Raw genomic sequence first — 10,214 nt, forward strand, 5'->3', positions numbered from 1 at the left:
TTAAGTCTACTCGATTAAAGGAGAGTTGGGGAGTAATTTTTTTTCCTCTTGGCCCAAAATGGATGAACACAGCCCAATACAGCTCAAAATAAATGAACACGGCCCAAGATGGATTGAATACGGCCCAGAATGGATGAACACGGACCAAAATAGATGAACACGGCCCAAATTGGATGAACACGGACCAAATTGGATGAAGACGGCCCAACACGACCCAAAAGAGTTCTTAATCCTGATGGCTAAAAAAGCAAGGAGAAAGGGGGAAGAGAAGGAAGAGGGAAGAGGGAAGAAGGAGGAAGTCTGGCAGCAACCAGGCCTTGGTGGCTGGAGTCGACAGCCAGTCGATAGCCGATGGCGGTTGGCAAAGAGAAGCTAATGAGATTCTCTGTTTAGCCCAAAATAGGGGTGATTGCTCGACAAAAGGAAAAATAGAGAAGAAAGATGGAAGGGAAGCTCACCAGCGCATCGACGAAGAGAAAGGATCTCAACCATGGCTGCTCAACCAATGGCAATTGGTAGCGGCGGTGCTCAAAAAAGGGAGGAATCAAAGGAAGCAGAGAAATGGGGAAGATTTCAGATGGATGCTGGCTAGGGTGGCACACCGGCCACCAGAGGAGAAGGCTCGGTGGGACTCAAAGATGGGTCGATCACTGAGAAATAGAGAATTTATAGGGGTTTTCAAAGGGAACGTGGCTCGTTCACCACAGTAATTCTCGCACCGATTGAGCGTAATCGGCGGCTGTTAAAAGTGGCCACAAAGCTGCCTCGGAATTAGCCCCCATCATAGTGAGGAAGATGGAACTCCTCCTCAGGCCATGGGCTGAGGTCAGTTGGGCCTATCAACTTCAGCCCAACACAGCTCATTCAGAGCTTGTTCTGACATTAGAATATTCTAATATCCCCTCCTCGAGTAGCTGTCACTACCACTAGACCCCATGCATTTGCGGAGCCAATGTTGCTGGTCCTGTTGCTGCCCGCAAAAGACCACCCCCAAGATGACAGGGATGGCGAAAAGGTGCCAGGTTCTGAAATCGAAGAGGATGCTGCACCAGACCAGATCAAAGAAGGACAAGATGAAACAAATGACTCACTGCCAATATCTGATCGTCTGCACAGGACTGTGTCTGGTCCGTGGCACTCTTCTTTGGAAGAGGCGGGTGATGTCTCCTGCTGCTGGGGACGTAATCCTCGGAGGTTGCGGACATCTGGGAATCGCTGCTCTCTCCACGTTCATGAGTATACCTTTGGGACCACGACGGCAGAGACGGCCCACGGTTACTTGCACCGCCGGGCCATGGGATTGCGCCTGACACATCTTTACAATTTGAGTGTTCGTGACATCGGGTAGTATTCCAACCTTTTTTTGGGGGGTGGGAGGGGGGCGCGGTCCATCGGGTAGTATTCCAACCTTTGCTTCATCCCCCAGAGCCAAGGCTGCGTGCCGGATCTCGCATCCATATACACACGGAGTCCTCACTAGCGCATACAACATACTTCCCGTCAGAGGTGTATGATGGTGATATTTGACTGCTGGTGTTCCTGAAACCGGAAACCCACAATTGTTATATATGGAAAATCAGCCTGCCGTGAAAGAGTTAATACCTTAACCTTAGGCACCTCCCAAGTAAACAAAAAAGCAGCACACCGGGCTTTTCTTTACAGCAAAACAAGTTCCTCAACTTTCAGCAAAGAATATTTTAAAGAGTCATTAGATATTTATTAGGGAACAGGTAAACATTCTTTCATACATTTTCCCTTTACAATCATTGTTGCTGGAAACTGGACCCGGGGGCGGCCGCCGGCTGAGAAGGAGGAGCTCCGGTGGGGATCGATGGGCTGCGGGTGGCGGCGGTCCGTCGGCGGACGGCGTCCTCTAGGATATCTGCAAAAAGCCGGTGGCCGGAATTTCCGGCGCCGGTCCTCCGATGCTTAAGTCAGAGGGGGAATATATGAGTAGAGGGAGAATGACCTGAGTTTTTCTTTTCCTTTCCCTCCCCTCTTTTACGATAGAGGGGCTCTCCTTTTATAATGGGATGCTGGATTACCTGTGATGCGACGGGACCAGGTCGCCGTACGACTGAGTACGTCGCGTGAGTTGGTGGGTGATCACATGAATTAATGCCTTGCTGTAGAGGATGAGGTCGGAATCAAGGAGTTGTCGCGGTGGACTGGACGTAGCCGAACTGACCTGCTATGGGGAACTGGAGGTCAGCAAACGGCAGGAACCATGCGCATTAATTGTTGAGTAAGCCGGAGGTCATAAGCATTAATTGTTGAGTAGGCCAGAGGTCTGCGGAGATCATACTCATTAATTGTTGAGTAGGCCGGAGGTCTGCGGAGATCATACTCATTAATTGTTGAGTAAGCCGGAGGTCTGCGGAGACCATGCTCATTAATTGTTGAGTAAGCCGGAGGTCTGCAGAGACCATGCTCATTAATTGTTGAGTAAGCCGACTAAGGCGTGGTTCCGAGCTGGGCCGTAGATGGACGTGACAGTAGCGGGCGGTTAGTGAGGTCTGACTTCTAGGGATCGGATGCCTTCCGAGGTCGGACGTTCTGAGGTCGAGAACCCAGAGTTGGGCGCCTGATCTGGCGCCAAGCCGTCCGGCGTCGGGCGCCAGGTCGGTCGTCTAAGGTCGGGCGTCAGGTCGGTCGTCCTAAGGTTGGGTACTTCCGACCATATGTTTTAGGGTGACTTGTATTTCCCTCAACACTACCCCCCAACTTCCAAGTCCAAGCTATTGGCGAGCTGGGACGTGGGAAGTAATTGCTTTTATTGCAGCGGTGGGGGTTAGGGAGGTTTAAATTATGCCGGCATTCCGCGCGCCTCGGGGCGTTTTTAATGAAGGGAGAGGAGACGACGCCCTTTCGTCCTTCGAAGCTGTTTTGAGTAGCGGGCTCATGATGGGGCTCCGGGATCCGATGGGACGGTGCCTTGATCCCGTATCCGAGGCGTCCACCCAGAATAAATGCGCTGCTTCGGTTCTCGGGGCGGACACGCGGCGCAATCCAGATGGGAGGCGGGTTTTAGCCCTGCCGATCTGGGCCGTCGAGAGGGTCTATATAAGCCCTCGACTTTGCCCTAGAAAGGTCTCCCTTGTTTGATTCCGCCGTTGTCCTTTCTTTTCTTCTTCCCCGACTGCGGCTGAACCTTCCCGGCGACGTTTGGAGGCGATTTTCGGCGATACTCCGGTGACCTTACAGTAGGTCGTTCTCCCATGTTGGCTCGGAGGCTTTCTCCTTTTCTTTAGATACTTGTCTCTTCCTTCTTCTTCATGTTCATTTTTTACTCCTTTCTCCTTTTCTTCTTCCTTTTTGGGATGGGTCTCGGTTTCGGTGAGGTTGGGTCCACTCTGATTGAGGAGGAACTGGAGTTGGTCCGTTCCCGGTTCTTCTTTCAACCCGGGTTTCATCTCGAACTTGCGGGGCCGGAAGATCGGGTGACGAGACCTCCGCCAGGTCGGGTCGGAGTGTATGTCGATGCACTTTGGGCCGGCCTGCGGTTCCCCCTGCATGAGTTCATAAATGACTTGCTGGTGGAGTATCAACTCGCGCCAGCACAGCTCACTCCGAACTCGTGGAGGACCATCATCGGGTTCGCGTCCCTCTGCCAAGCGCATGGGATCCCGACCTCGGTGAGCGTATTCCGCCGGTGTTTTATGCTCAAAACGAACCCGACGGATGTGGAGTGGTTATATTTTGCTTGGAGGAGCGGCTTGTCGCTCTTCCGAGGTGCCCCTTCCTCTATTCACGAGTGGAAGGGGAAATTTTTCTTTCTTTCTTCCGAGCTCTCGTGGGGGTTCGATCCGAGGTGGGGGCGTCCCGGGTTGAAGGCCCTGAACAGGCTTAGTGGTCTCTCGGTGGAGGAGCAGAGGGCCTTTGATGCTCTGCAGAGTCTCGGGAGGGACATCCTTCTGACCGAGTTCTTGACTGAAGAAGCTCTGGTGCACGTCGGCCCGAGCTCGGCGCGCCCCGAGGGTAAGGGCAGTTGTACTGCTCCTTCATTTTTCAGTTCCCGCCCCATCTGTTTCTTCTTTTTGTTCTCCTGACGCAGTCCGATACTTAACAGAAATTTTTCTCTTTGTTTCAGATATTCCTCATATGCCGACCAGCAACGCGTCCCTTTTCGCCTGGCTGAAGAGGAGGTCGGACGAGACCGGCGAGGCTGTGCCCAAGCCCCGCAAGAAGGCCAGGCTGGTCACCACTTCTGCCCCTGCCGAGGTGAGGGGCTCGGGGGCTGGGGCCTCGGGGTCTTCTCAGGGGAGAGCTCCAGTCCTGCTCCCATTTCCCAGCGGGCGAGCCGGCCAGTCATTCACCTGCGGCGCTCGGGGCCTGAGCCGAGCAGGGGCCCCGGGGTTCCGGGCCCTTCTCGTCCTGTTGCCCTGGGCTCGGGCGGGGCAAGTTCCTCAGGGGCCGGTGGGCGCTCTGAGGGGGGATCGGCTGAGCCAGAGTCTCCGATCCCGAAGGGCAGCTCGGCCTTCCGGGATGGCGATGTCGCGCGGGCTGTCTTTCGTCGTGCGATGCTCCCAGCCGACCGGGCCGAGTTTGGAGCTCTCGGCCTTGAGGAGATTATCGACCAGACGTATTGTAACACTGCTCGGGTGAGATATTCTCTTATTTTGGTTTTAGTCGTCAGTGTTTCCTTCGATTCTTACTCATCGCTATCTTTTCCTGCAGCATATCCATGAAGTAGACACTCTGGTGTTCATCGCCTCAGAATGCCAGAATGAATCTCGGCGATTTCAGAAACAGCTGGAGTCGGCCGAGAAGAGGCTAGCTGAGGCGGAGGCCGCACTAGCGGAAGCTGTAGCGCAGAGGGAGGCCACAGAGGCAAGTCGGCGAGCCATCATTGATGAACTCGAAGAGGAGAGAGCTGCACACTCCTTGACGAGATCAGCGTTGTGTGCCTCCGTGGCGCGCTTGGCCGAGGCCCGTTCCGAAGCCGCCGGCTATAAGTATGAGGGCGGGGTCCTCCGCCTAAAAATTGAGCAGCTCGAGGCTCGGGAGAAGAAGGCACTCGAGCGGGCGGAGAATGCCGTGGAGCTCTTCAAGGAGTCTGAAGAGTTCCACGACATGCTGGAGGAGGAAACCATGGACGGGTTCCTCCGGGGCTTCGAGAACTTTCGAAGACAAATGCGTCGATATTGCCCCCAGCTCGACCTTTCGGGGATCCGTCCGAGGATGGGCCTGAGTGATGGGACCGAGGACGAGGTTCCCGCAATTATCGCGGCCGAGGAGGAGCTCGCCGAGATCGAAGCCAGCATGGCCGATCAGGCGACATCAGGGGCTCCCCCCGAGGAGGTCGCCGAGGAGGCTCACGGGGCTACTGACGAGGCCCTGACCGAGGTCGCCGAGGGGGCTCACGGGGCTACTGACGAGGCCCCGACCGAGGTCGCCGCAGAGGGTTCAGAGCCAGCGCCCGCGAAAGGCCCTCAGGTCATCGCAATCGACGACCTCGAGGGTGATGCTGGTGCAGCCGCCGTTCCTTAGGACTTAGTCTTTTTTGTTTTCCTTATTGTTGTAAACGAGGTCGGCCTTTAAACTTGTTGTTTGGCCGACTCTCAATTTTGTACTTAAGCCTTTGGGCTCTTCCTTAATGAAAGAATATTTTTGCCAGTTCGTACTTACTTCTTTTCCTCTAACTGATTTATCCAAGTATCCGAGTTTGGCTAGGCCCGTAGACTTAGGTTCGGATTACGCTCGCTACGTTATCAAGATTATGTTCGATAAAAAATGACTTTTTGGCGCCGAGCTCAGACCTTTGGGCTCGGTCAGGATTGTAGACTCGAATTCTATGTATCCGAGCTCCAGTTATGCTTGCTAGGGAGGCTCCGAGCTCAGACTCTAGGAGAGTTCACTAAATCTTTGAGCTCGGATTTGAAGTTCGCAGGGCCGTTGAGCCTGGCTCCTAAATTTCGAGGACACCAGGCTCGGGCCTCAAGCCTCAAAGGGGTTTCGTTAGACCTCCAGATTCATCTTCTGGGGTATTTGGCCAAGTTCTTGAGCTCGGCTTTTTCAGGCGTAGGTTTACCGATAATGCTGGGTCGGCCCCTAAGGAGATCGTGAACCAAGGTCGGGTTGTCGTCGGAGCCTTTATAGTTGTTGGCCTCGGGCTTGATCGAGGTTCTGGCATATAGAGTCGGGACCTATGGTGAGTGCCTTAGCCCTCTCGAGCTCGACCAGTGTGTCCGTGATCGGGGTCGTTACTGCAGGCTAACATCGATTTTTTGGTGTTTGGGACTTGGCCGAGCCTTTATTCAGAAGGGTTTATATAGATTAACATGGAGGTCGTCGATGGAGAGAGCGCGCACGAGGTTGGTGAGACCCCGGCCTTAGATTTACTCAGAGGGGCATCCGACCTTAGTCGGGGGGAGGCCCCGAGCTCAATCAGGATCTTGCCAGTAGTACGTAAATAGACAAATGTAATGGGGCAGGTGTCAAGTGGGATGTACCTCTTGCACCTTTAAGACCAAGTGCTCCACGTCGAAGCAGGTCGCTTTGTTTCTTGGTCGACTTTTGGAGGCGCCTTTTAGCTCGGAGTCCGTCTCGAGAATGCCGACGAATTGGGAGATATCGCCGGTATCGAGCACGAGGTCGAGGGGGCTTGAGCTCGCTGTCAAACCAGTGACTCTTCTTGAGGGCGAGGGAGTTTGAGACTCTACGGTCGACTCACGGGGCATCCCGACCTTAGTCGAGGTATCGAACACGAGGTCGAGGAAGCTTGGGCTCGCTGTCGACCTGGTGACGCTTCCCCAGGTTGAGGGAGTTTGAGACTCTACGGTCAACTCACGGGGCATCCCGACCTTAGTCGAGGTATCGAACACGAGGTCGAGGGAGCTTGGGCTCGCTGTCGACCCGATGACACTTTCCGAGGTCGAGGGAGTTTGAGAATCTACGGTCGACTCATGGGGCATCCCGACCTTAGTCGAGGTATCGAACACGAGGTCGAGGAAGCTTGAGCTCGCTGTCGACCCGATGACGCTTTCCGAGGTCGAGGGAGTTTGAGACTCTACGGTCGACTCATGGGGCATCTCGACCTTAGTCGAGGTATCGAACACGAGGTCGAGGGAGCTTGGGCTCGCTGTCGACCTGCTGACGCTTCCCGAGGTTGAGGAAGTTTGAGACTCTATGGTCAACTCACGGGGCATCCCGACCTTAGTCGAGGTATTGGAGGGAGATCGAGGCCGGGCTCGATGTCAGCGCGGAGGGACGCTTCAAGTCCAATCGAGGCATCTGAACTTAGTCGGGCGTCCGAACTCTATTAGGCATCCGAGCCGTGCTGGGCATCCGAGCTTGGTCAGGTAATCTGAGGATCGCAAATGTCCCAATATTAGGAGAAACACAGTATAATTTAAGGAGAATCGTAGATAGACAATCGTGAGGAGGCGGGATTCATGCTCCCGATCATCAGGGACCCCTTAGGGTTTTACTGGTAATACATCCGTAGATTTTCGGAATTCCAGCTTCGTGGAATGGGGGTCCCTTCGAGAGACTCCAACTTGTATGCTCCGGGTCGTTGTACTCGGGCGATTCGGTACGGTCCTTCCCAGTTTGGAGTGAGCTTTCCTTGCTCGATAGGCTGAGAAGCTTCGGCTCTCCTGAGGACGAGGTCCCCTACCTTGAAGAGCTTGGGCTTGACTCTGGAGTTGTAGTACTGGGCCGTTTTCTGCTGGTACCTTGCCATGCGGACTCGAGCGACCTCTCGTGTTTCTTCAACGAGGTCCAAGTTATTCCTGAGCCGAGAAGAGTTGGAGTCGGCGTCGTAGTGTTCTACTCTCGAGGAGGGGAGGCCGATTTCGAGCGGGATAACGGCCTCCGTCCCGTATGCCAGGTTGAAGGGGGTCTCGCCAGTGGGTAACCGGAACGTAGTCCGGTAAGCCCAGAGGATGTTGTACAGATCCTCGACCCACTGTCCTTTGGACCGATCAAGCCTGGCCTTGAGCCCCTGCAAAATGGTACGATTTGTTACCTCAGTTTCTCCGTTTGTTTGGGGGTAGGCGACCGAGGTGAAACGGTGGTCGATGTCGAGCTCGGAGCAGAACTTCCTGAAACGGATGTTGTCGAACTGGCGGCCGTTGTTAGATATAAGAATGCAGGGGAGCCCAAATCTGCAGATTATTGACTTCCAGACGAAGTCCCGCATCTTCTGCTTGGTGATCCGGGCTACGGGCTCAGCCTCGACCCATTTGGTGAAGTAGTCGATGGAGATGACCAGGAACTTTCTTTGCCCGATGGCTAGGGAAAAAGGCCCCAGGATGTCAATCCCCCATTGGGCGAATGGCCAGGAGGCGATAATCGAGGTCAGCGGGGTCGCGGGTCGGCGCTGGATATTGGCATTCCGCTGGCATCGGTCGCACCTTCGGACAAAGTCTGCCGCATCCTTTTGAAGAGTGGGCCAAAAGTAGCCTTGGCGCAAAATTTTATGAGCCAATGCTTGGCCTCCCAGATGGTTCCCGCATATTCCTTCATGGACCTCTCGCATAGCATAGTCTGCTTCTGACGGACGGAGGCATCTAAGAAGAGGAGAGGTGAAGGATTTCCGATAGAGCTTGCCTTCATATAATATAAATTGGGAGGCTAAACGCCTGATTCGGCGAGCCTCGAGCCTGTCAGTGGGGAGGGTTTCATTTTGTAGGTAGCCGACGAGCTCGTCCATCCAGCTCGGCTCGGTGTTGATGCACATGGTCGGTTCAGGCTCTTCTGTGCTGGGCGTTCGGAGATATTCAAGCACCGTTGCCTTAGGGAGCTCACTCCTGCGGGAAGTCGCCAGCTTTGACAATTGGTCAGCCCTGAGGTTCTCCGCTCTGGGAACATGTTGAATGTTGAAGGAGCCTAGGACGGATATGAGCTCCCATACCTTCTGAAGGTATTTCTGCATTGATGATTCCTTTGCTTCAAAATCTCCCAAGACCTGGCTCACGACCAGTTGGGAGTCACTGAAGGCCTTCAGGTCCTCTGCTTTCAGCTTCTTTGCCAGCTTGAGCCCGGCAATGAGCACCTCATACTCCGCCTCATTGTTTGAAGCCGGGAACTCAAGGCGCAGGGCCTGCTCTGTTACCACCCCATCTGGGCTTGTAAGGACAAGACCGGCCCCGCTACCCCCCGAGGTCGAGGAGCCGTCCACATATAGGACCCATGGCTGCCCCGGGGTCTCCTTTGTCGGCATGGATGGGTGCTCGGGATCGTCCGGTAAAGTGCACTCCACGATGAAATCGGCGAGTGGCTGAGCTTTGATTGCCGGCCTCGATCGATATTCAAGGTCGAACTCCCCGAGCTCGACTGCCCATTTGGCGATCCTTCTGGCGCGGTCTGACTTGTGCAAGACTTGTTTGATGGGCTGGTCAGTCAGCACGGCCACGGTGTGGGCCTAGAAATAGGGTCGGAGTCTCCGAGCCGAAGTGATCAGGGCGAAGATTGTTTTCTCCAGCTTAGAGTACCGGATCTCAGCATCCCTGAGAACTCGGCTGGTATAGTAGATAGGCTTTTGGAGTCTGTCCTCCTCCCGGACCAGGACCGAGCTCACTGCAACCGGGGAGACGGCCAGGTACAGGTAAAGAACTTCGCCTTGCTGAGGTTTGGTGAGTAGCGGAGGGGAGGCGAGAAGGCGCCTGAGCTCCTCAAAAGCTTGCTGGCATTCCTCCGACCATAAGAAATCTTTTGGTCGCTTGAGGATTTTAAAGAATGGAAGGCATCGCTCGGCCGATCTGGAGACAAATCTCCCCAGAGCTGCGACCCGCCTGGTAAGTCGTTGTACCTCCTTGACCGTCTTCGATGGCACCATGTCTTGCAGCGCTTGGATCTTCTCGGGATTGGCTTCAACTCCACGCTGGGTTACCACGAAGCACAGAAATTTACCCGAGGTGACTCCGAACGCACATTTTGCAGGGTTGAGCTTCATTTAGTACTTCCTGAGCTTGGAGAAGGCTTCGTCGAGGTCAGCCACATGGTGCTCTGCCGTCCGGCTCTTCACCAGCATGTCATCCACATAGACCTCCATATTTCGGCCTATCTGGTCTTTGAAGATTTGGCTAACCAGCCTTTGATATGTAGCTCCCACGTTCTTCAACTCGAACGTCATCACCTTGTAACAATAAGTGCCCTTGTCGGTGATGAAAGCCGTCTTCTCTTCATCTTCGGGCGCCATTCGGATCTGGTTGTACCCCGAAAAGGCGTCCATGAAGGTTAGCAACTGATGCCCCGAAGTAGAGTCGACA

This window comes from Phoenix dactylifera, chromosome 14 (genome assembly GCF_051530095.1).
Source record: "Phoenix dactylifera cultivar Ajwa chromosome 14, Ajwa_hap1_PhDact_Kaust_v1.1, whole genome shotgun sequence".
NCBI lineage: Eukaryota > Viridiplantae > Streptophyta > Magnoliopsida > Arecales > Arecaceae > Phoenix > Phoenix dactylifera.